This window comes from Chiloscyllium plagiosum, unplaced genomic scaffold, assembly GCF_037043375.1.
Source record: "Chiloscyllium plagiosum isolate Xiang-an unplaced genomic scaffold, Cpla_swu_hap1 HiC_scaffold_21, whole genome shotgun sequence".
NCBI classification, from domain to species: Eukaryota; Metazoa; Chordata; class Chondrichthyes; order Orectolobiformes; family Hemiscylliidae; genus Chiloscyllium; species Chiloscyllium plagiosum.
Window position 1 is genome coordinate 88,574,192 of NW_028270159.1, and position 26,887 is coordinate 88,601,078.

Below are 26,887 nucleotides of genomic sequence, written 5' to 3' on the forward strand. Positions count from 1 at the left end.
GCTCGTGTAATGATATTACATTTCCTGAAAACGCACGCACATCATTCCAGCAAACTAAACTTCCAATAATTAACGGTATATAACTAGCTCAAAGGGGAGGACCGAGGATGGTGCTGGAGGATGGTTTTTCAGTCTGGAGTCCCGTGACCAATGGAGTGGTACAAGGATCGGTGATGGGTCCTCTACTTTTTGTCATTTATTTGGAGGTGTAGTGAACAGCGAAGAGAGTTACCACAGATTAGAACAGGACCTTGACCAGTTCGGCCAATCAGCTGAGAAGTGGCAGATGGAGATTAATTCAGATAAATGTGACGTGCTGTATTTTGGGAAAGCAAATCATAACGGGACTTCAACACTTAATGGTAATGTCCGAGGGAGTGTTACTGAACAAAGAGACCTTGGAGTGCAGGTTCATAGAATTCTGATATTTGAAATTTAATTTGAAAGTGGAGTCGCAGGTAGATAGAATAGTGAAGAAGGCGTTTAGTACGCTTTTCTTTATTGGTCAGAGTATTGAATATATGAGTTGGGTGGTAATGTTGCGGCTGTACAAGACATTGGTTAGGCCACTGTTGGAATATTGCGTGCTTGTCTGGTCTCCTTCCCATCGGAAAGAAGTTACGAAATTTGAAAGGGTTCAGAAAACAAATATGAGGATTTTGCCAGGGTTGGAGGATTTGCAATATAGGGAGAGGTTTAACAGGCTGGGGCTGTTTTCCCTGGAGCGTCGGAGGCTGAGGGGTGACTTATTAGAGGTTTTCAAAACTATGAGGGTCAAAGATAGGATAAATAGAAAAAAGGCTTTTCCTTGGGGTCTGTGAGTCCAAAATTAGAGTGCATAGTTTTTGGGTGAAAGGGGAAAGATATAAATGACACCGACGGGGCAACGTTATCACACAGAGAGTGATAAGTGCATGGAATGTGCTGCCAAAGGAAGTGGTGGAGGCTGGTACAATTGCAATATTTAAGAGGCATTTGGATGGATATACGAATAGAAATGGTTTGGAGGGATATGGGCGGGGTGATGGCAGATGGGACTAGATCGGGTTGGGATATCTGGTCAAAATGGACGAGTAGGACCAAAGGGTCTGTTTTCATGCTGGACAACTCTCTGACTCTATGACTCTATTTGATGTTGCCATTATGCTCGAGTTTATCTTGATTTATAGAGGAAAAGCAGGAAACTAATGTTGAAATTTATAGGATCACCGATGATCCCATTCAATGGCTGAACAGACAAGAGGCTGAATGAAAGCTTCATCATGACAGATATGTTTTCATTATGAATCGCGCTGAAACACGAAGTGGGGAGGATTGGACTGAAGCAGTGGTGCTGATTTTCTTTCCTGATTAAATTTTTGAATAGGTCGTCTATTTCTCCTGTCCATGTTAACATCACAACTCCGAAGCGAGAAAGCGTGAAGAACATGTGGGACAAGTGGCGCAAAGTCTAACGTGCCTGACTCCAGATCAGAACATTGCAGGTTTCATTCCTCTCTCGCTCGAGGTTAATGCAGGTATTTATTACACTTACAACCTAATCTTCCTCATTGTTATGAAGCCGAGATGAAGTTTGAGCTCCTGATATGCAGACACGAGAATCTCTTTCAGTACACGTCCAGGAGAACATCACAGTCAATGTCGCAGCGTCATCACAAGTGAGGAAGACGAAATAGTCCCACACACTGCGAATCGGCACTTTTCAATTTCACAGAGCCAAGGACCCAATCGCTGCGGTTCCTCGAATTGGCAAGGAAACAAAATAAATATCTCAGTCTCATGTTGGTTCGTGGAGTGCTGAGGCACTTCTCCTTCTTTAAGAGTCTGGAACATTGAATCTGATGTTCGTGGAGACATTGATTGATTAGAAGCATTGAAAGGAATCCTATCACAGAGGCCCATGCTGTTGATGCTGAACAAAATTGCCCTTACTGGGAATTGAACCCGGGCTGCAGTGGTAAAAGTGCCAATTCAGAACCACGACATGACCAGGGACGAGTACAGCGGTCAGACGCATGTAGAGTGACAGCCCTCAAATGTGTTGGACGCGTTCTTTGCAGAAACAACCGCTTCACTATCCTCATTCCATTTTCCATCTCTTTGCCTTGTATGAATTTACATGACAAACACAGACTGAATACCTCAGAAGGTTGTGTTGATTTCATCACAATGAGTTGCAGATTTATCCACCACCACTGGTGGATAAAGTTTTTACTGCTTATCTCCTGAAAATTTCTGTATCTTAAATTTAGTCTCCGCCACATGCCGTTGGACCGAGAGATACCATTTCTTTCAGGCTAATATGCCTTCATCTCTCATTGTTTCGCACATTTCAATCATGTTTCCTCACAATCTCCTCTTCTCCATTGAAATTAGACCAGAGAAACTGATCGTTTCCAAAAAAAAACACCCTTTCCCTTTGCTGAATACTGCATTGTGTCCTTTTTCAGAGCATGATGTTCTCGTGATCTCCGGTACATGTCAGTAAAAATTGCTACATGAGCACTGATCTCACAACAGCAGTATAGAAATGGATCGATTGGTTTGAAGGTCCTAATTGTGGGATTTGGTCGCGTTCACCCAACAACATTGACGGCAGCTGCACAGACTGAACAATGTCAATGCGAGTGCTTGATTGCCAAGTGCCTCAGGAAAATTGGAGGAGCGACCTAAAGCAGGGTTCCTGATCGTGGGATGGGGAGAAATCTCCCAGAATGGGTGGGTATGAATCCTGAGACATAGACAGCAGAGATGTGAAAGGGCGAGGGTTTGAAGGAGCAAAATCATCACCTCGACGAATATTTCCATGTCAAAAAAGATTGATTCGCTCCTACTTTTGTTAAGCATGTCTTACTCTGCATAAAACGGTAACAAGTGACAATACTGGAAGTCAAATTGGAGATGATCTTTCTGCTGCCACTACGCAAAGTGCTAACTTTGCACGATACCGGCACCACATGGAATAGCATGATGCTAAAAGCAGCAAAGATAGTGGCAGAGGATATGTTAGGAACAGGACTACATGAACAGTAGTAATACTTGACAAACAGTAACTGAGACATGCAAACTCATGGTGGGCTGAATGGTTAACTTTGGTATCTCCAGAGCCGATGGATATTTCATCACTTAGTTTGTTGAAGGCGAAGATTGATATAGTTCTCTAGAAAATGAAAGCGTCAGGGAATAGTGCAGGGAATTGCTGGAATGTATTTCTGCAGAAGAAATGTAGTTTACCTTCGGTTTCTTAACCCCGACTTCGTCATACAAGCAAGTGACCACTGCTGTGGAATATTATATAGTGCCAGGTTTCAGGCCTGGAATGTGAGAAACTGTATGGTGCAACAACGAAGATCAAACTAGAAATGGGAATGGGGATGAGCCAGCAGATATGGGTTCAGTAATGAAATCAGTGAGTGTGAAGTATTTCGCTGAAAGTATAGTGAATTGAAATGCCGGGAACTGGGAGTTCCAGCATTGCGTGGAGCAGATTCTATTGACGTGGTATACATGGCATCAGGTGGGAGCTCCAACGTGAACTGCAGCAGCCTCCATTGACACGAAGCTGGGAGCATTGGGACATCAAACCGGTAGTTCCAACTTTACCTGGAGCAGCTTCTACTGACATCTGCACTGAGAGAAACGGAGGTAATGTTTTCGCTCTCTGACCTTTCTCAAATAGCTAACTCTGCTCTGGCAGGAAGGGTTTTTTTGCTCATTACATTTTATCGAATTTCTTGTAAACTTACACAGGTCGTTAAAGTACTTTCAAACTTCGAAAATTAGCTTGAATACGATGTTGTGATTAGGCATTGGTTTATCAAAAGTGATGGAGCAAAATCAGTGATGTGTATTTGAAATTCATCAGATGAGCGGAGATACCATTGAATGGCTGAGTAGACACAAAGTGAATGGAAGTTTCATGAGGATGAATGTCTTTTTGTTACAAAACCTCCCGCTGCGCATGAGTGGATCATTGGAATGAAGCAGTAACAGTGGTTATCTTTCCTGGTTATTCAACTTGTGAACATGAGTACGATTGTCATGTCCATGTTTAGATCACAATTCTGCAGAATACCCACCTCAAGCACGCGCAAGCGCAGTGTCACAATGGATAATACGCTTGGTTGCGGTACAAAAATCGTAGTTAAGGTTTCGACTTGGTTTAAAAGCAAGACTGGCAGGCTTCAAATTCACATACAAGCTAATTTACCGCACAATGTAGCACATACAACGGGCTAGTGGCACAAATGGTTGACATGCCTAACTACAGATCTGCTGAGTGGAGTTTCGATTCCAACCTGGCTTGTGGGCAGCGCTGACTTTATTGCACTAATAACTGACTGTTCTGAAGCCGAAATGAGGTTTGCACCTTGAACTGCAGGGACAAGAGTCCCTTCATTAAATGCCCCTGTGAACTTCAGAGTCAATATCCCAGAGTCATCACTGGAGGGGAAGCTGAATTCGTCACTCACGCTGCCCTTTACACCTGTCAACCTTCCAAGGTTCACTGTGGCACCTGCGATTGTGAAGGAAACAAGACACAGAGCCAAGTCTCAGCTTTGACATTTTTGGGAAAACCGTTCGGAATCAGAATCTTAGGAGATTGAAAAGTGAACTGTTTGAATGAGCAGAGACTGCCGAGGCACCGCCCCCTTTATTGAAGAGGCTGGGACGTCGTCTCTCATTTCTCGATGTCAATAATTGATCCGAGGTACTAAAAACACTCCACTTGCAGGTGGTCTGCTTTTGCTGATGTCGTTGTCAGAATCGAAACAAACCCCAATTCACGGACTGAGAATCAAAGCCGGGTCACAGCGAAGGAAGCAAAAAAAAAAGGAACTGCTAGCCCCCGACGGACAGCTACACGAATACCACGTATGTGTAGAATGACAGCCCTCAAGGTCGTTATACATGCTTTCGTCAGATGCAATCGCTTGACTATCTTTATTCATTTTCATCACTTGCCCTTGTTTGCATTCACAACTCAAGTTCAGATCCGTGTATTTCTGAAGGTGATGTGAGTTCGCCTCTGTGCATCACTTCATACAGTGAATCCCGATTCTACCATACGCTTGCTGATGAGATTTTTCTGCATATCTCCTCAACCCTTTCCACCTCTTAACTTCAGACTATGCCCCTGTTGATCGGTCAAGAGGAAACGTTTCTTTTAGTCTGCATTGTCCATGTCGCTCATTATTTAGTGCATATGAACCATGTATCCTCACAGTTTCCTCTGCCTTAAGAAAACAACCACAGTCAAAACAATCTTTCTTCATAACCTACACTTTTCAACTTGGTCAATTTCTGCACGGTTTCCAGTGCGATCACATGACTACTGTAATGTGAGTTGCAGAACTGCACGCAATATTTCGGGGGAACCGAATGAACAAATGAAATAAACGACTGGAGAAAGCCACAGAAACTTGCCGTTTCCAATAAAACATCTTTTGCTCAATCCTGCGCTGTGCACTTATACTGATCCCGATGCTCCAGTAATCTATTGTCCGTGTCAGTAAAAGCTGCTCCACGAGGATTAATTATAGAAAACCTGCATCTACATGGATTGAATTGCTTGAAGATGCCGAACATGGGATTGAGCACTTTCACCCAAAACAGTGACCGCAGCAGTACAGAATGAACAGTGTAAATGTGAGTATTATATTGAGCAATACCTCAGTGAAATGGGAGGGTGGACGTTTAGGTGAGTTAGTTATTGTGGGAGGGAGAGATTCCTCCGATAAAGGGTGGTTATGATATGTTAAACGCAAAGATGTGAGACAGCGGGTGTTTGAAGAAGGAAACTTATCACCACAAAGATTATTTTTATGTAAAAAAAAAGATTGATTTTCCCAGCGTTAGCTAAGCACATATTACATGGAGTAAAACGGGAAAAATGCCGATTGGTGTCACAGTGATTCGAGCAGGACTTGCTGTGTTGACAATGCCAAGGAAGAACCATTTTATGATCCTGGCGCCACATGCAAAAGCACGATGCAAAATGCAATAAGGATCGTGGCAGAGGTTATGCCAGGAAAAGAACCACTCGCACAAAGGAATACTTGTCAAACAGTGACTGAGATGTGGGAACTCAGATTCGGTTGAATCTTTAGCTTCTTTGTCCCAAGAGACTGTAGAGATTGCAACACTGAGGTTGTAGGAGATCACGTTTGCGAGATATCTATAAAACTTCAAAGGGTCATGGGATATTGCTGAAATTTATTTCTCAATAACACTGTATTTTAACATCGGTTACTTCACCAATTTCCTCATTCATTGATGTGATCATGTAATGGCATATCATATAATCCCAGTTCAAGGGCGTGTAATCAGAGAATTTGAGTCGCACTGCACCCAATACGAATTGGAAATGGTGATGGCATTGAGCGCGAGCATGTGGCTGCGAAAATGCAATTGGTCAGCGGAATGCCATTCTCTGATGATACAAAGACACGTGAAGTATGGAGGCTAAAGGCTCTCGCCTTAACGTCAGCGGCTTCAATTCCCACTTATCAAGAAGCTGTGGGACATCAGACTGGGAGCTCCAATTTCACCTGCAAGAACTTGTATTGACATGGAACAGGGAACATTGGGACAACAGCTGGGCGAAAAGATAGTCACCTATTTTAATCTTGAGTGAAGTAGTTTTCAGCAGGATACTTGTTTGTGGATTGAGGGAATATCTGCAACTGGGAAAGTCTAAAGTACAAAGAAGAATTCTTCAAAGAGTCAATTCTTGGAGAAACATCTGTGCAAAGAGAAGCAGAGGATTTTTTTACGTCATCCGCCCATCCTTATATTTTTGACTTTGCACTGGATTAATTTCCATGAAGAGATTTTTTTGCTCGGTTCACAGTATTCACTTTACTGCATACTCGCAAAGGTCGTTACTGTAATCGCAATCTCTGAAAGTTAACTGGTATATACAATGTGGTGATTAGGCTCACGTTCACGTCAGTTATGCTGAAGAAGTAGATTCGAAATTCATCAGATCAACAGTAAATGACTGAGCAGACAGAGTGTGAATGGAAGCTTCATGAGGACGTATGTGTTTTTTTTGGAAAATTCACTGCTTTGAAAGGTGAAGAAGATTGGACTGAAGCAGTGACAATGATTATCTTTATCGCTTGTTCAACTGGTGAACATGACTGCTATTAGCCGTGTCCGTGTTAACATCATGGCTCTTAAGGTCACCCCCATGCATTGGGCCAGTGGCGCAATGGATGACGCGACTGACTACAGGTCAGGAGATTATAGGTTCGAATCCTACCTGGCTTGGGAATAGCGCAGACTTATAATAAGCATGAAAACTGATTTTTCCGAAGCCAAAATAAGGTATTAGTTCCTTATCTGCAGGACCGAGAATGCCTTCCTTAAGTGTCCCCGAGAATATGAGAGTCAATATTCTAGCGTCATCACTGGAGGGAAGCCGAATAGTCACGCGTGTTACTCATGTGCACAATTCCATTTCATAAAGCCACCGATCGAATAACTGTTGCTCGCGGGAATGCTCGGCTTTGAGAACTTTTCGAAACTCTTTGGCCAGTGGAATCAGAGAAGAATGAAGGGTTAACTGTCCAAATGATCTTTATAGAGAGTCAGTTCCAGACTCTAACACCGCTGACTGATAAAGTTTTCCTACCAGTCTATTCAAAGCTTTCTGCATCCTATCTGAAATCTACAAACCCTGGTGATCGATCAAGAGCTAATGTGTCCTTCAATCTGTCATTCCATGCTCCTCATTATTTCGGACACGTCGATCATGTCTCCTCACAATCAGCTCTGCTCTGAGAAAAACAACCTCCGTTTTGCCTAGGCCACACCACTCAAAACATTCTTATGCAGGCAATCCAGAGCGTAACTTCGTTATTTGTTTTGGTGAATATATAGTAAAATTTACTCGGAATACTTTAGCTAGGTTGACTTCCAGTTTTTAAAACAGAGAGATAATTATTCACAATATTAAGCGATGAAACACAGTGAACAGAATATAGAATACCCACAGAACTCAGCTATCCAAAATAGATTTAATTATGCTTTTCCAAAAATACACAACAGTCCTGATAATTAAACCCCATAAACACAGAGGAAAAATGAAACAGGTTTACAGGTCGAAATTAAAGGGGCAGAAGAAGAGAGACACGCACATCACTGGCATCGATAAGCACCTGGAAAGCCTTCGTGTAATTAGATGTTGCTGACACTTTGGCAATGATTTACAAAGTATTTAGGCTGTCAAATACATTTTGAAAGTCTTGTGTTCACTGAAATTTATTGTCTGTTTTTAACAATTCGGTGAGTGGAACAGTCCCATTGGTATCATTCAGCACAAACTTTCAGTAAAAGCCACTCTATCCGGGAACCGTAGTACTGCTCTTTTCGTCAACAATGTGTAAAAGTCCCCTGTAACTTACGATTTCGCATCCCGTGGGGCTATTTGCCCGTCTTCAATGACATATCCCAGGAAGGTGACTTTGGCTTTGGCAGATTCACTTTCAGTTAGGTTTACATACCAGTTTGACTTCCGAATTCGATCAAACAAGCCCTATAAATGCTGTAAATATTCAATCCATGAGAGACTCTTAGTCACGAGGCACAATATACACCACACAGTTGCATATCCGCCAATTAACCTGTCAGTTAACCTCTGAAATATGACTGGTGGTTTCTGTACAAACGGCATTAGTTTACATTTCTGCAGGCCTTTTGGCGTTATAAAATTGCCTTTGATATTTCTGACAAAGTTCACTGCCAGTAACCTTTGAGGAAGTCCAACTTGGAAATGCAAGTTGCTCCTCCAATCTTTTCCACACAGTCTTCCAGCTGCAGATATGTATCTGCATCAGTCTTTCTAACAACATTGATTTTGTGGTAGTCCACACATAACTGTTGGGTCTTTTCTGCCTTTGGCACCATGATGATGGGTGAACTCTATTCATTGACACTCACTTCGGTTATGCCATTTTGGAGCATACGTGATATCTCCTTATGAACTTGTACAACTTTAAAGGGTTATGCCTGCAAGGATGTTACAAAGTCAGAACAGCATCTCCTATATTTATAATCTACAATTAGATTATTAATACCCAGTATATTTCAACAGATCTCCCCATGCAAGAGTAATAACTTTCTATTTTCTTCTGGAAGATAACTGAATAACTTTACCAATATTAGACAACTTTTGCATTGTCCAATTTTATTTCAGGAACGTCCAATGCAGAATTCCCTGACATTGGTTCTTCCCAGTGTGTCGTAGTCAATAACACATTCTCCTCTTGTGTTCGTTCTCTGCCAAAATACCGTCAGAGTATATTCCCATCGCACATTCTGTGAGATTCCTTCATGCCTGGAGTCCCTATCAAGTAGCTAACCTCACTCAAGTTCCTCTCAATTAAATAAGGTCTTCTAAACCTTACTTTAAAGTTTCACCGATTAATGAAATTTAAATAAATACATTATTCCGAGTGGCAAAATTGTGATTTTTTGATTTCTCATACACTTCCTGCTTCACCATTTGCTGCGATACTTTTTAATACTGTCCTGACAACTCCCCATTATTTAGGCCAACTCTAAAATTTGTTACATCGTCCAAATGCGTGGTCTCTCTAATCTGACTTACTAATTTTGCCTTAATAAATTTTAATGGTCCTCTTACTTTATGCCTACAATTGGTTTCAGACGGACTTAGTTTGGTGGATTCTTTTGGTACATCTCAGATCGCAAACAGCACTGACGCAACTCCCTTATGGAAATAATCTGGCTCCTCCGAACCATAAAACCTCAAAATAGTCTTTAATAATTGACTTCACCTTTCCAGTGCACCCTGTGATTCTGGATGGTACACAGTAGATTTGAATCGTTTTATTTCCAAGCTATCTATATACTCCTTGAAAAGTTTAGATGTGAAGTTTGACCCTTGAGCTCATTGTATCTCTGATGGTAGTCTTAATCTCGTTTGTAAAAAAAATCGTACCTCTTCCACAATCCTTTTAAATGTCATATTGTACGATTGAACAACATTTGGAAATCTCGTCAATACATCCATTACTGTTAATTAATACTTATTCCATCGCTTATTGGATGTAGGGAACCTACACAATGAATGAAGTCACTTAAGAAAGATTCCTCGAACGCTGGAGTAGGTATTAAAGGTGCAGGCTTTGTTATTTCCCATGGATTTCCTATTAGCCGAAATGTATGACACGTCTGGCAAAATTCAAATGCATTCCCCTGCAATCCAGGCCAGTAAAAATGTCTTTGTATTTTAGCCTCCGTTTTCCTCACGCCTAAGTAACCTCCAATTTGTGGCACATGCGGCACTCGCAGCTCCACTTTTCTGTACCCTACAGGAAAATAAATTCTGCCCATTTCTCACTTGCTTGAATATGTGTTGCTCTCCATTTCCTCCTTAACATATCATTTACTAAGTAATATCACACGGGGATGAATTCACTCTCCTTCCAGGTACAGGTCTTCTGATCCAACTGCTTTAATTTTTCATCTTTCTGCTGTAAGTCAGCAGCACAGCAGAGCTGAATATACTTGCATTTATAACGCTTGTCTCCTGCTGTGTCCCACTGATCTGATTTTAAAAATATTTTGTAATCATATTTCAGCTTCCTTATCCCTGCCTTTTGATTTATCCTGCTTCAGCTTGTGACTCTGTGATCGCGTTCAGACACAATCTGGGAAAATTCCTTGATAAACTTCCTGCATGCTGCACTTGCGGACATCTCGACTGGTTTTTCAACTGGATTAGGCAGCACGCTTACCGGCGATTGAGCTATATCATTTGCAAGCACAAATTGTATTATTGGAGCTGAGAGTTTTTCCAGAACTCCCACCACAAATTCTCCACTCTTTTTTGCCCACTCTAGCCTCACTCTACATAACTGAGCAATTTTTCGTCCCACCATGAATTCCCGTGCACATAGTGCTTCAGGACCACATATTTTCCGCTCCTTCAGCATCACAGACAGGCACGATCCTGTGTCCCTGAATATTGTTATCTCTCTATCTGCTACTCCTGGCCAAGGTAAATAAACTTTACCTTTGCAGGTATATTTTTAAAGCAGATCTGGCACTTTCCCCTTTCCAACCTCCGATCGGCTTGTGCACTCTGATGCAGCTTTCCACCCTCCACTGTGCTTTCTATTGCCAAGCCAAAAAAATCCAGGCTTGTTTCGTTTTCCTGCATCTGACTTTCCAGTGCTTCCCCTAGTCCTCCAAAATTGATTTCATGTGGCCTACTTTATTGTAATAAAATCCTCAGATCTAGTTCCCTTCAAGAGTTCCCTATTTAACCTGTGATAAGTTATTCTAATGATCTTCACAGAGATTTAACTTTCCCTTTCCACGTGAGGATTTCTCTTCGCCCCAATTTCGATGCCTCAGACTTAAAATGATTCTGGAAGACCATCCTTGTTTTATTGACCACTTCATAACAATCAGCCATTTCAGCTGCTAGCCTTGCCGTTTGAACAATATGCTCTTCCAGATTAAGCTTATCTTCAGCCTTTATCACCTGCCTTTTAAGGTGAATTCCTTTAATAATTGCCAATTTCTGAAGTTCAAACCCTGTGTCTCTTTCTCTGTGCTCTGCTGCTTTCTCTTCTTCCCTCTCTCTCCTTCGAATCGTATCTCAAACTGCTTCAAATCTGGTGTCCTTTCCTTATCTCTCGCGTCTAACTCAAGCTGCTTCATTTTCAAATAAATGTTAACCATCTCTACAGATTCTTATGGATTTTCCAGCTTAGTTAAATTCTGAGCTATTGCGGGAATTATCTCTCCTTTCCTCACAGAAATCGGCAAATACAACCCCAGCATATCTGCTAATTCCAGACGCCAGGCCTGAATTATTTAATGTAAGATTACCAACTTTACATCGTCCATAGCCAGACAACTCTTTGTACCTAAATGAGACATTGCTTTCCTCGGCAATGTCTACCCCAATCCAAATCAACACCCGAAATAAAGACGCAAGCATCTATCAGTTACTCTTGTAATCCATCAACTACCTCCCAATTTATTATGGACGAGGCTAAACGATTCAAAATGTTATTAAGCAGACAACCCAGACCGTAACGTTATATTTTTTTCTTTAAGTGTATAGTGAAAATTACTCGAGGAAGCTAGTTACAAAAATTATTCACAAAATGACGGATTGAAAAACAAAAAACTGAATATAGAATACCCACAGAACTCAGTCTATCCAAAGTAGACTTACTTGTGCTGTTCTGAAAATACACAACAATCCTAAAAAAACAAGAACCTTAAACACAGTAAAAATGAAACAGAAGCTTATAGGTAAAAACTAGAAGGGCAGAAGGAGAGAGATTATTAGTTAGTGCACCACTGCTGCAGGATCTCAAAACCGGAATTCAGCTTTCCAGAATGACCACTCCTATTCTATTAGACAGTTCATTTCTAAAACATAAAATCTTTGGCCTTAAGCCTCAGCTGTTTACGGAGAAACGAAAGGCCTCTCAGCGAACACTTTTATCTCTGTAACACTTCATCCGATTCGGAGCCTGAACTGTTTTACAACGCCTTTGATAAAAAAAGATATCAAGTCACATTATCCTTGAGGAAAAGAACAGCTCCGTTTTTCTTAAAGAAGAGAACATCTTTGTGAGAGCCCAGTCCGTCCAAACTATCTTCATAAGTGAAACTCTTCGAACAGACAATATCCTGGTAAATCTGTTCTGCACCGTTACCAATGCAATCACATCCCTGCTGTAATGATAATTGCAGAAAGCCACACAATACTCCAGCTCGAGCCGATTGGGCAAATGTAATTAACAACTTAGAAAACCACAGAAACTGCACTTTTCCAATAATATGACTTTTACACAATACTGCCCCGTGGAGAAAGTGAGAACTGCAGATGTTAGAACTCAGTGTGGACAGTGTGGTGATAGAAAACACAGTAGGTCAGGCAGCATGCGTGGAGCGGGAGAGTTGATGATTCGGGCATAAACCCTTCATCAGGAATGATGTTCGTGGCCGTGGGGGCTGAGTGATAAATGGGCGGTTTAGGGGGTTTGGGCGCATGATAGCTGAGAATGCGATGAGAAAATAAAGGTGGCGAATAAGATACTGGTTCTGACACGAGGTGGAGCGGATAGGTTGGAAAGGTGATGTGCAGGTCATGAGGGCAATGCCGAGTTGGAATCATGAAAGTAGAATAATATGAGGGAAGGGCGAATGAGAAAACTGGTGATCCCATGTGTCATCAAGGTCCCAAGAGGAAGATGAGGCCTTCTTCTTTCAGTCATCAGGTGTTTAGGGAATGTCAATGAAGGAGGAGCAGGATCTGCATGTGCTTGGCAGATTGGAAGGGGGAGAATGAATTGCATCAATGATGAGCTCCCAACCACATATCAAACCTATAATTACGAACATGTTATTAGATCACAGGAACAATATCCAAAACTATCACACCTGAGGAGAAGGCGAGGATTGCAGATGCGAGAGATTACAGTCAGGAAGGATGGCGCTAGAAAGCACAGTGGTTAGGCAACATCTGAGGACCAGGAGTGTCAATGTTTCCAACATTCCTGACGAAGAACTTATGCTCGAAACATCGACTTTCCTACTCCATGGATGCTGCCTTACCAGATGCCCTTTTCCGGATCCACGCTTTTAACTCGACACCACCTCAGCTCAACTGCATAGGAAAATTAAGCTGCACCTGTCACCACTCAGTTGATTCTTCTGTCGCATGTGAGACAAACTGCAATATTCATTTCCCCATAAATATCAGGTTATTCAGATCACTAAAGAAATGAAAACTGCAGAGACTGAATGTCTGAGAGAAAAGAAATAATTTTTGCAGAATTCAGCATTCTGTCAGTTCAACTGAACGTTTGAATATTAATCATGGTAAAGGAAAAGAGAAAGCTGCAGTTTAATAACTGCTACATTCTGATTCTGAAAAGAAAAACGAGTTTCATGAACTAGAATGTTTCGATCGGGCAATGCATGCTCACCTTGTTAATTGCTGATAGGAATGGAGGAATATATATTGGCTCCGCCACTGCTGAACAGATGAAACATATCATGATGCCTTCCGAATCAGTTGATGATCCTGCAGACAAGTCAATGTGACTCATATCCCAGCACAGCCAGTTCGGTGTTTATTTCAGAGTCCTGCAACATCACATTTAATTTAAATGATCGTTATTGATTGTTCCTTATAAATATGGCATTCTCCATTTCAAAGTGCATTGGACAATATTGTACACACTCACTTATTCATCGGTACATCACTCAATTTTAGTACCCCTAATGTTCAATTCACGACTTCACTACCAAATGACTTTCACGGAAAAGAATGTTTATTTTTAAAACCGAAGACTGACCTGAAGCAATGCCTGTTGGAAATCAACCATCATTCTGTCACGCTCTATAACTGATTTAGTGTGTCTCAGTGCCTGTCACCATAAACCTGTGCCCTTAGTTTTTAACTTCACCATTCTGCGCAAACGATTTAGGTCAGTTGTCTATCCATACCCGTCAAGATTTTATATACGGTGAGAACGTGACGCGCTGCCTGGAACATTCCAGCTAAAACGCTCCTGCCTACCCCATCTCCACGCTTAAATCCAGCCCTCAGGTCCCCGCAACATCCTTGTAAATCATTCGTGTACAGTTTCAATTTTCACAAAATCCTTCCTGTAGAAGTTGACCATAATTGCAAGCAGTATTCTAAGTGTGATCTCACCAATGCTCTATATCGTCACAACATGACATTCCAACTTGGATAATCGACTTTCTGACGAATGACAAAAAGCTTGCCAAGTACTTTCTTCACCATCTTGTCGACTTGTATAAATTTTGCCTTGACTGATAAAGTTGTGATTGTCACGATGTTCTGCTGCCTTGACGGACATGTGGCCCAACATGCAAAATCTCTCTGTTCCTCTGGGTTTCCACGTGTCCTGCCTTTCATTGAGTCATCCGTTGAAGTGTTACTTCCAACGTGCATCACCTCATGTTTTTCATGGTTAGTTTCAACATCCCCTATCTGAATTTGACATTTGACAAATCCATCTCTGAGCTCCTCCATCCTATGACCTTCTTCCTCACTATTAACCACTTTGCTAATATTCGTATCATGGACAACTCTGCTTCTCATTTCCCGATAACCTGTTCTATATTCTTTACACACATTCACAAACAACATGGGACCCAGCATTCATCCTTGTGTCACACCATTGATTACCAGTTCCAATCACACAAAAAGCCTTCATCACCACCCTGTGTCTCCTACCACCACCAAATGAAGTTTGGCTCCAACTTGCCAGGGGACCTTAAATCCCTTTTCACTTTTATCCTCTTACCAGTCTCCAGTGTGGTGTCGTGTTAAAGGCTATGTTGAAATCCACACAAACAACATCAACTTTACTGCCCTCGTTAAAAAAACCCGATCACTTGCCAATCAAATAGACTTCATCCAATCTGTTAGGCATGACATTCTGTAACAAAACCGTGATGACGCTTCCTGATGAAACCTTGCCTGGACAAGTGGCAGTTAACGCTCTCCTTCAGGATTTGCTCCAAAAGGTTCCCTTTAACTGATGTGAGATTCACTGCTGTGTGAATCTCTGGTCTATCTCTCCCAATCTTGCTGAAAAGTGGAACTGCATTAGTCCAATCCAGTACAAACCGAAAGGGGAATGTAAAACATTGCTCAGAACACCTGTAATTTCCACCCTTGTCACAGAGAGGAACATAAGGTGCAAGTGCGTCATGAATTGGGAATATGCCCACGTCAAGTCGGTCAGAACCACGAACACTTCCTCAGTCCCTATGTCAAACTTCTTCAGAACCTTTCCATCCCTATTCCTGCATTTTGCCCCTATATCTTCCCACAAGAGGAATGTTCGGTAGCTGAAAAATTAAAGTGATTCACTCAGTTATCCCATTTGCTAACACAACTGTACTCTCACACTGGAAGGAGATCATTCAGATATTTTAACACGAAAACGCTGTATTCAGCCTTTGTGGTTATAAAACATTGTGCCTTGATAGCCACAGACTATTACAGTGAGAAATGGTTTGAATTTTCTCTAACTGAAAAACATTCTTTTTATTCCTCCTCTTGTGGAGATTCCTATCTGTTCACATCTGACATGACGGAGATTTTTCTCTCTGTTGTTTATCATATCCAGAACAGAACTCCGGCACAAATCCCAAGCACATGATTTCTATATTTATTGACCTACGAAGTCGATGCCAATGCCTCACATTGTAATGGGATTCATCAAAAAGAAAACTTTTCAGGATTAACACAGTTCTGTCTTATGTGCAGGGGGTCATTACACAAGCACAGTATCAAGCTTCCTCAGGGGCAAGACCAAAAGATGCTGGAAAGACAAATCGGAGTTAATATTTTAGGTCCAGTGACGCCGTCCTTAGCACTGATGGTTTCCAGTAAAAGTTTCGTATACATGCAGAAGATATGTGGGGGCGCAGTAATTAGGAGGAAACAAGATGTTGGGATAGAGCCGAAAGAGAGAAACTAACAGTTGGGCATAGGAATTGATAATGATTTGTTTGGAGCATTAATAACTGTTCACGGAGACTGTTTATGACTAACCATAGGTAGTGTATAATGACTGCTTTGCTATAACTAGGCCTGGGGGTGTGTCGGGGGCCAGGACATGGGAGACTTCAGGCCTCTAAAATGACTGAAATTGATATGGAGGGTTGCGGGGTCCTCAAGCAGAATATCGTCTGTTGCTTTTACAGCATGCGCTGAGCTCTGGTGGAACACTGCAGTAAGCCTGAGATAGAGACGTTGTCTAGGAAACATGGTTCTGTGCGAAAGGAGCAGTCAACTTGAAGCTCAGGGACATATTTGGCGATAGAACTTTGTATTCTGCAAAACGGTCATTCAGTCCACACTTCATTTCCCAAGGTAGTGGCGACCACAATAAGAGCAGTGAATCTATTAGACTGGATTGTGCAAAGTGTAGGGAAAGTGTTGCTTCACCTGGAAGGTGTATTAGAGCACTTGTGTACTAAGCAAGGAGGTCAGAAATGGACAAGTGAGAAGAAGCAAGAAGCAATAAGAAAGGATAGCGTCGAAGATATTATCAGATATGTTGTTAATCAATGGGTAAGAAAGCGACCATAACGGCACTGTACCTGAATGCTCATACATTTTGGAAGAAGGTTGGGGATATAACGGCATAAATTATCACGAACAAATACGATTTAGTAGACATTGCAGAGGCATGGAGACAGCATAGTCAAGACTGGGAGGTAAATATTCACGGGCATGAGACAATTTGGAAGGACAGAAAGGATGGTAAGGAAGGTGGTGAAGCTCAAACATTCAAGGACAACCTCATACCAATGCTGACAGATGATATACGTTCTATGGAGAATAAGTTTGAATCCATTTGAGAGGAAATTAGAAGTTCTAAGAAGAAAATGTCACTGATTGTCTGAGTCTATCCGCCTCCATATTTTAAGATCACATTGGGGAGGGCAGTAAACAAAGGCATAAATAACACCTGAAAAACTGGTATGGCAATTATCATGCGGATTTTAATCAACATGCCAATCGGTCGAAGCAGCTCAGTCAGGGTAGCCCTGACGAGGAGAGTATTGAGTATCTGCGATAGATTCCTCAAATACTGTGCAATGGAACAGGCCAACAAAGGGAGAGGCCAAATTAGATTTGATACTGGGTAATGAACACGGCAAGGTGTTAGATTTGGCGGTAGGTGAGCACTTTGGTAATAGTTACCAAAATTCAGTTATGTTTACTTGAGTTTTTCAATGGGATAGTAATACACCGGAGGACAAGCGTTTCTGCTGGGGGAAAGAAAATTGCAATGCGATTAGATAAGATTACGCATGCACTGGTTGGGCAAGGAAACGGCAGGGAATGGCCAGAATAGAAATGTGGAGCTGATTCAAGGAGCAGGTTCTGTGTGTCTTTAATAACTATATACCTGTCAGACAGGGAGGAAATTGTCAAGCGCAGGAGTCATGATTACTAAGGAAGCCGAATCTCTTGTTAAGATGAAGAAGGCTTGTGTTAGCAAGAGTTGTGAAGGCTCAGTTCGGGCCATTGAGAGTTACAAGTTAAACAGGAAAATCCTGAGGAGAGACTGAAGATGAGCCAGGAGGGGAGCTGAGAATTTGTTAGCAGATAGGATAAGGGGAAATCCTAAAGTTTTCCATAGGTCTGTAAGGATTAAAACAATGAATGGAATAAAATATGGCCAATGAAGGACAGTCTTGGAAAAGTAGTACCTGGAGTCAGAAGCGATGGGGGAAGCGCTAAAGCAATATCTTTCGTCAGAATTCGCACTGGAAAAACAAAATGTTGTCGAGGACAATACTGAGAAACAGGCTACTAGACGAGATCGGATTGAAGTTCCCAAGGGCGAGGTGTTACAAACTCTGAAAATGTGTAAATATATATATTCCCGTGGGCCAGATGGGATTTATCCTCAGATTCTCTGGGAAACCAAGAATCTGATTTCCGAGCCTTCGACTTTGATATTTATGTTGTCATTGTCCAAAGGTATAGTACCAGAACACTACAGGATAGTAAAAGTTATTCCCTCATTCAAGAAGGGAAGTAGAGAAAACCATGGAAATTATAGACCATTGACCCTCCCGTTGGTTGTGGGTAAAGTGTTGGAAAAGTTCTAAGAGATAAGATTTGTAATCATCTCGATTGGAATAAGTTTATGAGGGAAAGTCAAGCCGGTTTTGTGAATGTAAGGTCGAGACTCACAAACGTTATTAAGTTCTTTGAGTAGGTCATTAAACTAGATGTCGGTTTGGTCATTGAACTGGAAAGTTCATTACCAGACGTTTCATCACCCTACTAGCTAACAATTTCAGTGGGTCTCCAGGCGAAGCACTGTTCATGATTCCTGCTTTCTATTTATATGTTTGAGTTTCTTTGCCTTGATGATGTCATTTCCGTTGGTGATATCATTCCTGTTCTTTTTCCTCAGGGGGTGGTCGATGGCGTCGAGATCGAAGTGTTTGTTGGTAGAGTTCTTGTCGGAATGCCATGCTTTGACGAATTCTTCTGGATGTATCTGTTTGGCTTGTCCTAGGATGGACATGTTGTCTCAGTCCATTGTTGTGTTTGTCGAATGCAATGTTTGTTACAGTTCTTGCACAGTATCTTGTAAATGTCATCATGTTTTGCATGTGGACAAATAGGTAGAACACGAGACACCAGGATATATGAACATCAACTAACCACAAAACGACGTGACCCTTTCTCACTGGTATCCTTACATACAGATATGGAAAGGCACCACTTTGACTTGGACAACGCATCCATCCGTGCACAAGTGAAACAGAGACAGACACGAGAATTCCGAGAAGCATGGCATTGCAACAGGAAATCTATCAAAACGAGGTAGACCCCGTCTACAACCCCCTGAGAAAAAGAACAGGAAATGAAATCACTACAGGAAATTACACGACCAACCCAAAGAACCCCAAACATATAAATAGAAAGCAGAAATCATGAACAGTACGTCGCCCGAAGGCACAATGAAGATGTTACCCAGCAGGGTAACGAAACGTCTGGAAATGAGAAGGAATTTCTTCAACCAGAGGGATGTTACTCTATGGAACTGCTTGCCCAACGAAGTAATTGATGCTACATCAATAAATGTTTTTTTTTAAACTAGGGCTGATTTTTGTTTGAACAATAAAGGAAGTAATGATTATCTTCAGAGGTTGGTTAAGTGGATGTATGTCCATGGAAATATCAGGCATGATCTTATTGAACGGCGAAGCAGTCGCTAAGGCCCGCATGACATAGTCTTGCTCCTCGTTCTCATGTTCTATGAAAGGAAGAGTCACATATTCCGCGATTTTAGGGAAAGGTTCCATGGGGCTGTTGGGGGAGGTGTTGAGAGAGAAGGCACACTGCACCACAGTGCCACGGAGGGAATGGTTCCTGGGAAAGGCGGACAAGGGCGGGGAGGAGAATATATGTTTGGTAACAGTATTTCGTTGGAGGTGGTGAAATTAGGAAAATATTTCGTTGATCACTTGGAGTACCATAGCGCTTAAGGATCCAGACCAAGTTCTGAAAAACACGGGATGAGAATGGATCGTTGCTTCATGATGGACATTTGCAAGATGGGCCGAAAGTCCTTCTTTGGTGCAGTGAAAGTCACAATGTCTTTGAGAAGCTAACTTTAGCAGCCATATAGCATTGTGGCAAAAAAAGGGACATAATCAGGGATTTTCATGACACCCTCAAGCCTGTCTGACACATAGCCTGCGATTACACGCCACCTATGATTTGGCACCGGCAGTCTCCATTAACAGTTGTTCACTCTCCGAGCGACAGCGTTATTCTCCTAATTGACCAAATGTTCTTCTCTTTCTTTTGTTCTTTCCCGACCAACTGTTTACTCCTTTACAATACAGAACGAGACATGATGGGATAGTTCCTGTTCGTCTGGATGATTGCAGTGTTAAAGAAACAATGCACAGGAGAAGCACAGTAGATTAGTCCGCATCTGAGTTGCAAGAGACATTTAAACCACAACCTTCTTGACGATTCCTTACTTCAGTTGCAGCAATACTGAAAAGCTCAACACCGTCCAGAACAGAGAAACTGAATTGAGCAGCAACACACAACTAATAAAACGTCGACAAACATCCTTTCTCTCCACAACCAAACACTCAGACATGCAGTCTGCACCATCCATAAGATGCACTGCAGATATTCACCAAGGATCCTTAAACAATACATTACAAACTCACAACTACATCCATCTAAAAGGAAAGGGGTAGTAGATAGATAGGAAAGATCTCCAACCCACCTACCATCCTGCTCTGGAAATATATTGCCGTTCCTCCAGAATCACTGGGTCAAAACTGTGGATTTCACTTCCCTATAATTTGGGACTACCGACAGCACACGGAAACGATGGTTCAAGAAGGCAGCTCATCATCACCTTGTCCAGTCAAATCATAAATGAACAATAAATGCTGACCTGTTCTGGAATACCCACATCCGACGAAGAATGAAAAATCATACGCTTTGGTGTTCGAAGGAGTTCTCTCTTACTGAGATATTTCTGGATTTATTTGACGGGTATCAAAGATGAGGATTTGCATTTGGGAAACTGAAACGAAGCATCACATCAGAATTTGATGGAGTTGCTTTGTTCCATGTAGCCTGAACCTCACCGCCCTTTGAAAATGAAAGCGGAAAGTTACATTCACAGTGGAGTGGAAGCATTCACATTCTGAACTATCGAGACATAATTGGAGGGGCGCTGGAGAGAAACTGCGGGAATGAGGTGACGATTCAATTACTTGTCTGCCCTGAAAATTCATCAGTGCAACCACACCGGGGAAAAACCATTCAACTGTTTTGAGTGTGGAAAGGGAGTTACTCAGTTTTCTAACTTGCTGACTCACCAGTGGGTTCACACGGAGAAGAAACCATTTAATGATGCAGAGTATAATAAACGCTTTAAAAGTTTTGACGATCTGCTGTACCATCAATGTGTTCACGTTGATGAGAAGCCATTCAAGTGTTCTCACAGAGGGAGTGGGTTCAGGCCGTCATTTGATCTCACTTTACATCTGTGAACTCAGTGGACATAGACCGTTCGCCTGTTCGAAGAATGGGAAAGGATTCATTCAGTCATTCAGTCTGCTGAAACAACAGTGAGTTCATACAGCGTGGAGATCATTCGTCCGCTGTGATTTGAAGTCAGTAATTGATTCAGGCAATCTGCTGGAATACAAGAGAGTTCACACTGGAAAGAGACTATTCACCTGCTCTTTCATTTCTCAAACTTACTGAAAGACGAGCGAATTCATATTGGCGAGAGGCCATTCATTTGTTCTGAATTGGGGAAAGGATGCACTTCAGCCATCCATCCTCCTGGTACACCAACGGGTTCACTGTGACAATAATTTGTTTTAATGACACAGTGTGGGAAATGCTTTATAAGGTTCCATTAATTGAGGTCCCATCAACATGTTCACGCTGATGAGAACACAATCTTGTGCTCTCACTGTAGGACTTTTGTTTCTCGGATATAAGTGAACACACTTCACACGGTCTTCATTTCGACGTGAAGAGCATTCAGAAATGCTGAATGCATCGAAATATATTTAAGTACAAATCCACACTTAACAATAAAGAAAAGTGTCAAGAACAGGGCAGTTACTGGATATCTACCAGGCTCCTCTAATTGTACCGAATCAGGGGAAAAAGTCTTTGAATTTGATGTGATTGAAAACTGAACAATTAAACACCAGATCAATTAAAGAGATTAAACACATCCAATGAAGTAAACGCCTACTGACAGAAAGAACACAGTTCAATTCTCGATGCAATAACACTATATCGCATTCACATGCGACCTCACTGGATTGTTTGCACTATTACCATCTTACCAGGCCGCAGAGGCTGCTACCTTCATTTGAGAAAGAAGAGGCTGGTGGTGATTTAACCAGAGCACCACCAGCCCACCGGTCAGAGAATATTTAGTGAAGAACAACCTTTAAATTAACCTCAAAACAGTGATAGGAATTGGAAACACACTGCGAGCATCACACTGCTTTATAAGCCAACAATGCAGACAACTAAGCGAAACAGATTCCACCTGAATGGGCTGTCACACGTGCGAATGAGTAATTGAATCCCTTGCTACCCACAGTGCAAATTAACTGCCTCTCCACGCACGGTGGCTCAGTGTTTAGCAGTGCTGCCTCAGAGCACGAGGGGCTGGCGTCAATTCCAGCCTCGGAGGCCTCTCTGTGTGGAGTTTGCACGTTCTTCACGTGTCTGCGTGAGTTTCCTCCAGGTCCTCAAATTTCATCCCACAAGACAAAACGGTACGCCTGTTAGGTGAACTGGACATGATATATTACCCATACCGTAGGTTAGTAGTTGGGGTAAATATAAGGGAGGGTAATGGGTTTGAGTGTTCTTTGGATGGATTGTGTGGACTTGTTGGGCCGAAGGGCCTGTTGTTTCACTGCAGGGATTCTCATGTGTTTTCTGGTGTTCCATCACATCATTGCTACTCCTTAAGCTCTTTTCAAAGTCAGACCATTAAAATTTTCTGTCATTTGTGGGAACAAGTCCATATCAGCTGAGATTGGAGACACGAGTGAATCACTTCCCAGGTAAGGAGCAAGTAAATGTTTCTCGCTCGTGTGAATGTGGTCGTGCTCACTGAATAGAGATGACCAGGTGAATCTCTTTCCACACTCAGTGCAGGCCTCTCTACAGTGTGCCCATTCTTCTTTATCTGAAGCTTTGCTGATTTAATGAATTCCTTTTCATACACAGAGCAGACGAATGGTGTCTTTCCAGTGTCATGTCGATTGGGTGACATTAGGCGGGGTTGTGAAGATAATCACTTACCAAACAGAGCAGACATATTTTCTCTCCCTTTGTTGAAGTCGTTTGCTTGCCATTAGGATTGATCCCCGAGTGAATACCTTCCCGTCCATGGAACAGCTGAGTGGCTTGTCCCCATGTGAACAGGTTGATGTTGAATTAAGATTTTGAATTTAAAACCTTTGAAGATCTTAAAGTTTATTTTTCAACAGTATGGGAAATGACTTGCAAACCTGCCTACAGACAGCATGGCCAATAAGAACACAGAAAATCAAGCCTGTCCAAGCCATACAAGGAACACCGAAAATGCCTCAGCATTGACCAAACAGGCTGACCACAGTCATTCACAAACCACCGAATACACTTCCCAAGACAAACTACCAATAAGCTTCCTCGACCAGATAAATAAAGCTGTCCCCAAGGCTGAAGTGTAATCTAATACCCCAGTGATATCAAAGCGACATGAAGCTCAGGTCAGCCAGTGAAGCACCAGAATACCTTGCTCACCTCAGGAGAGCAACAATGGTATCACCTCACAGCCAACGAAAGGGACATTCTCAAATATCCACGAAGAGAGCTGGAACCCCCTGATTCCATTCTAGAACTGATTAATGCTGCTGGATGCTTGATTGAGTCCAGATTGTATTAAGCACGTCCAGAGCTTGTGCCGCGATCCGGATCAAGCCAGGGGAGAGCCGGACGGGCAAGGGAAGCCTGGCAAAATAGAATGAGAGACTGCTGATTAAATTTTTCCCATCAATCCTAAGAGATTCCTCAGCTCGAAGGAAATTGACCGGGGCTCCACCAGTTCACTTTTTTCTCTGTCTTGTGGTTTCTGATCATTTGCTTTGGATGTGTCTGTTTGTTTTGCGGTTGCTGACTGCATGTATTGTCAGTTTCAGGTGTCTCATCTAAGTGTGTTTATCCATCAGACAAGTGTTTGTTTACAGTGTGGTACGCGATAGTCCTTTATTGCTTGACCTGTCAATCATTCACTGCTTGTGTGTTCTGTAAGTACTCCCTTTGTCTTTCCTCGAAAGTTGAAGTGCAATGCGTAGCAGTCAACGCAGGACGTCCAGTACGCCATGGCGGCAGGGAATTCCACCCACTGCTGGGATGTGCTCGCTGGACAACCCCAACTATGTGGTGAAAACAGCCAAGGACCGTAATTGTCCAAGACGATATTGAGGAGGCATGGAAGTTTAGATTCCCTTCAATGTCGAAACAGGCCCGTCGACCCAACCAGTCCACACCGACCCTCAGAAGAGGAAGCCACGCAGACCCATTTCCCTCCCACGAATGCACCTGACACTATGGGCAATTTAGCACGGCCATTTCACCTGACGTGCACATCTTTGTGATTGTGTGACGAAACCGGAGCACGTAGAGGAGTCCCACGCAGACATGGCGAGAATGCGCAAACTGCAGACAGACAGTCGCCCAAGGCTGCAATCGAACCTGGGACCCTGGCGCTGTGAGGTAGCAGTGACAACCACGCCGCCCTGTAAATGCGTGAACTTCCAAATAAAGATATGAGATTCTCTTGTTATACCTGGTTCACTGGCAGACACTGTGCTGAAAGAGACAAGGGATGACTGTTACATTACCCACTTTACTTTACCCGCCTCCACCACTACCGCTGGCAGCTTTTTCCACATATACGTGAAAAGGTTACCCCTCAGGTTTTTTTTTCAAATGTTTCTCCTCTCACGTTAAACTGCTGTCCTCTAGTTTTGGACTCTCCCACTCGAGGACAAAGGCCTTGGCTATTCACCATATCAATGCCTGCATGATTTTATAAGTCTTGTTCAGGCCACTCCTGAGCCTCCTTTTCTCTCACTGCAGGGAAAAGAGAAGCCCCAGCCTATTCAGCTTCGGCTTATACCATAAACACTCCAGTTCCAGCATCATTCTGGGAAATCTTTTCTACACCCTCTCAAGTTTCACAAAATCCTTCATAGAAACGGTCAGCCAGATTTGTCTAAAATAATTCTAAATGTGGCCTCACAAATGTTCTGTACAGCTGAGACATGACATCTCGACTCCTACACTTAACATTATGACCAATGAACGAAAGCATGCCAAACACCTTTTTCCCCACCCTGTCTCCCTGCAACTTCACTTTCAAGGAATGATGCATCTGCACCCTTTGGTTTCTTTGCTGAGCAACACTCCCCAAGGGCCCAGCCATTAATTGTATAAGTCCTGGCCTGGTTTGCATTACAAAACCGCAACAGCTACATTTATTTAATGAAGCATGGGTTCATGAAAGGCAAGTCATCTTTAACGGATTTATTGAAATTCTTTGAGGTGATAATGAGCGTGGTAGACAATGGGGAACTGGTGAACGTGTTGTATCTGGATTTCCAAAAGGCATTCAGCAAGGTGCTGCACAAAAGGCTGCTGCATAAAATAAAGATGCACAGTGTTACGGGCAATGCATTAGCATGGACAGAAGAATGGTTAACTAACAGAACGCAAAAATTGGGGATAAATGGGTGTTTTTCTGGTTGAAAATCGGTGACTAGTGATGTGTCTCAGGGATCAGTGTTGAGAATGCAACTGTTTACAATTGTTGGGACTGCAATTATTTACAATTCAGGTAGATTGCTTCGAGGTAGAGACCAAGTGTCGTGTGTTGTAGTTCGCAGAAGCCACATAAATGAGTGATAGAGCAAAGTGTGCAGAAGGATATAGACAGGTTAAGGGAGTGGGCAAGGGTCTGGCAGATGAAGTACAATGTTAGTAAACATGAGGCCATCCATTTTGGTAGGAATAATAACAAAGTGGTGAAAACAATGACTGCAGATGCTAGAAACCAGATTCTGGATCAGTGGTGCTGGAAGAGCACAGCAATTGAGGCAGCATCCGACGAGCAGCAAAATCGACGTTTCGGGCAAAAGCCCTTCATTGCTGTGCTCGTCCAGCACCACTGATCCATCATAACAAAGTGGACTACTTTAAAATGGTGAAAAATTACAGAATGCTGCTGTGCAGGGGGCCCTAGGTGTTCTTGTGCATGAAACACAAAAGTCTGGTTTGCAAGTCCAGTAGCTAATTCGGAAGACAAATGGAATAACGTCCTTCATTGCCAGTAGATAGAGTTTAAAATTAGGACTTTCTGCTGCAGCTGTATAGGGCGCTGGTGTGGCCACGCCTGGAGTACTCTGTACACTTTTCATCGCCTTACATGAGATGACACTGAGGTGAGGTTTGCTAAGGAGTTTGACTACGTTGATTCTGGTAATGAGGGGGTTGGCTTATGAGCAGACTGGGATTATACTCATTGGAATTCAGAAGAATGGGGGAGGGGATTGTAAAATTATAAATGCGACAGATAAGACAGAAGCAGAGAGGCTCAAAGTTTTTGAGAAGATTTGTAGCTCGGGTGCTCGTTGTTGTGGTTCTGTTCGCCGAGCTGGGAATTTGTGTTGCAGACGTTTCGTCCCCTGTCTCGGTGGCATCCTCAGTGCTTGGGGGCCTCCTGTGAAGCGCTTCTATGACGTTTCCTCC

At 42.5% G+C, this 26,887-nt stretch overlaps 1 pseudogene; it reads left to right on the top strand.

The window, feature by feature from the left end:
* LOC148146481 (uncharacterized) overlaps positions 1–19,091 on the top strand; it is a 181,252-nt pseudogene extending 162,161 nt beyond the window's left edge.
* Positions 19,092–26,887: the final 7,796 nt, after the last annotated feature.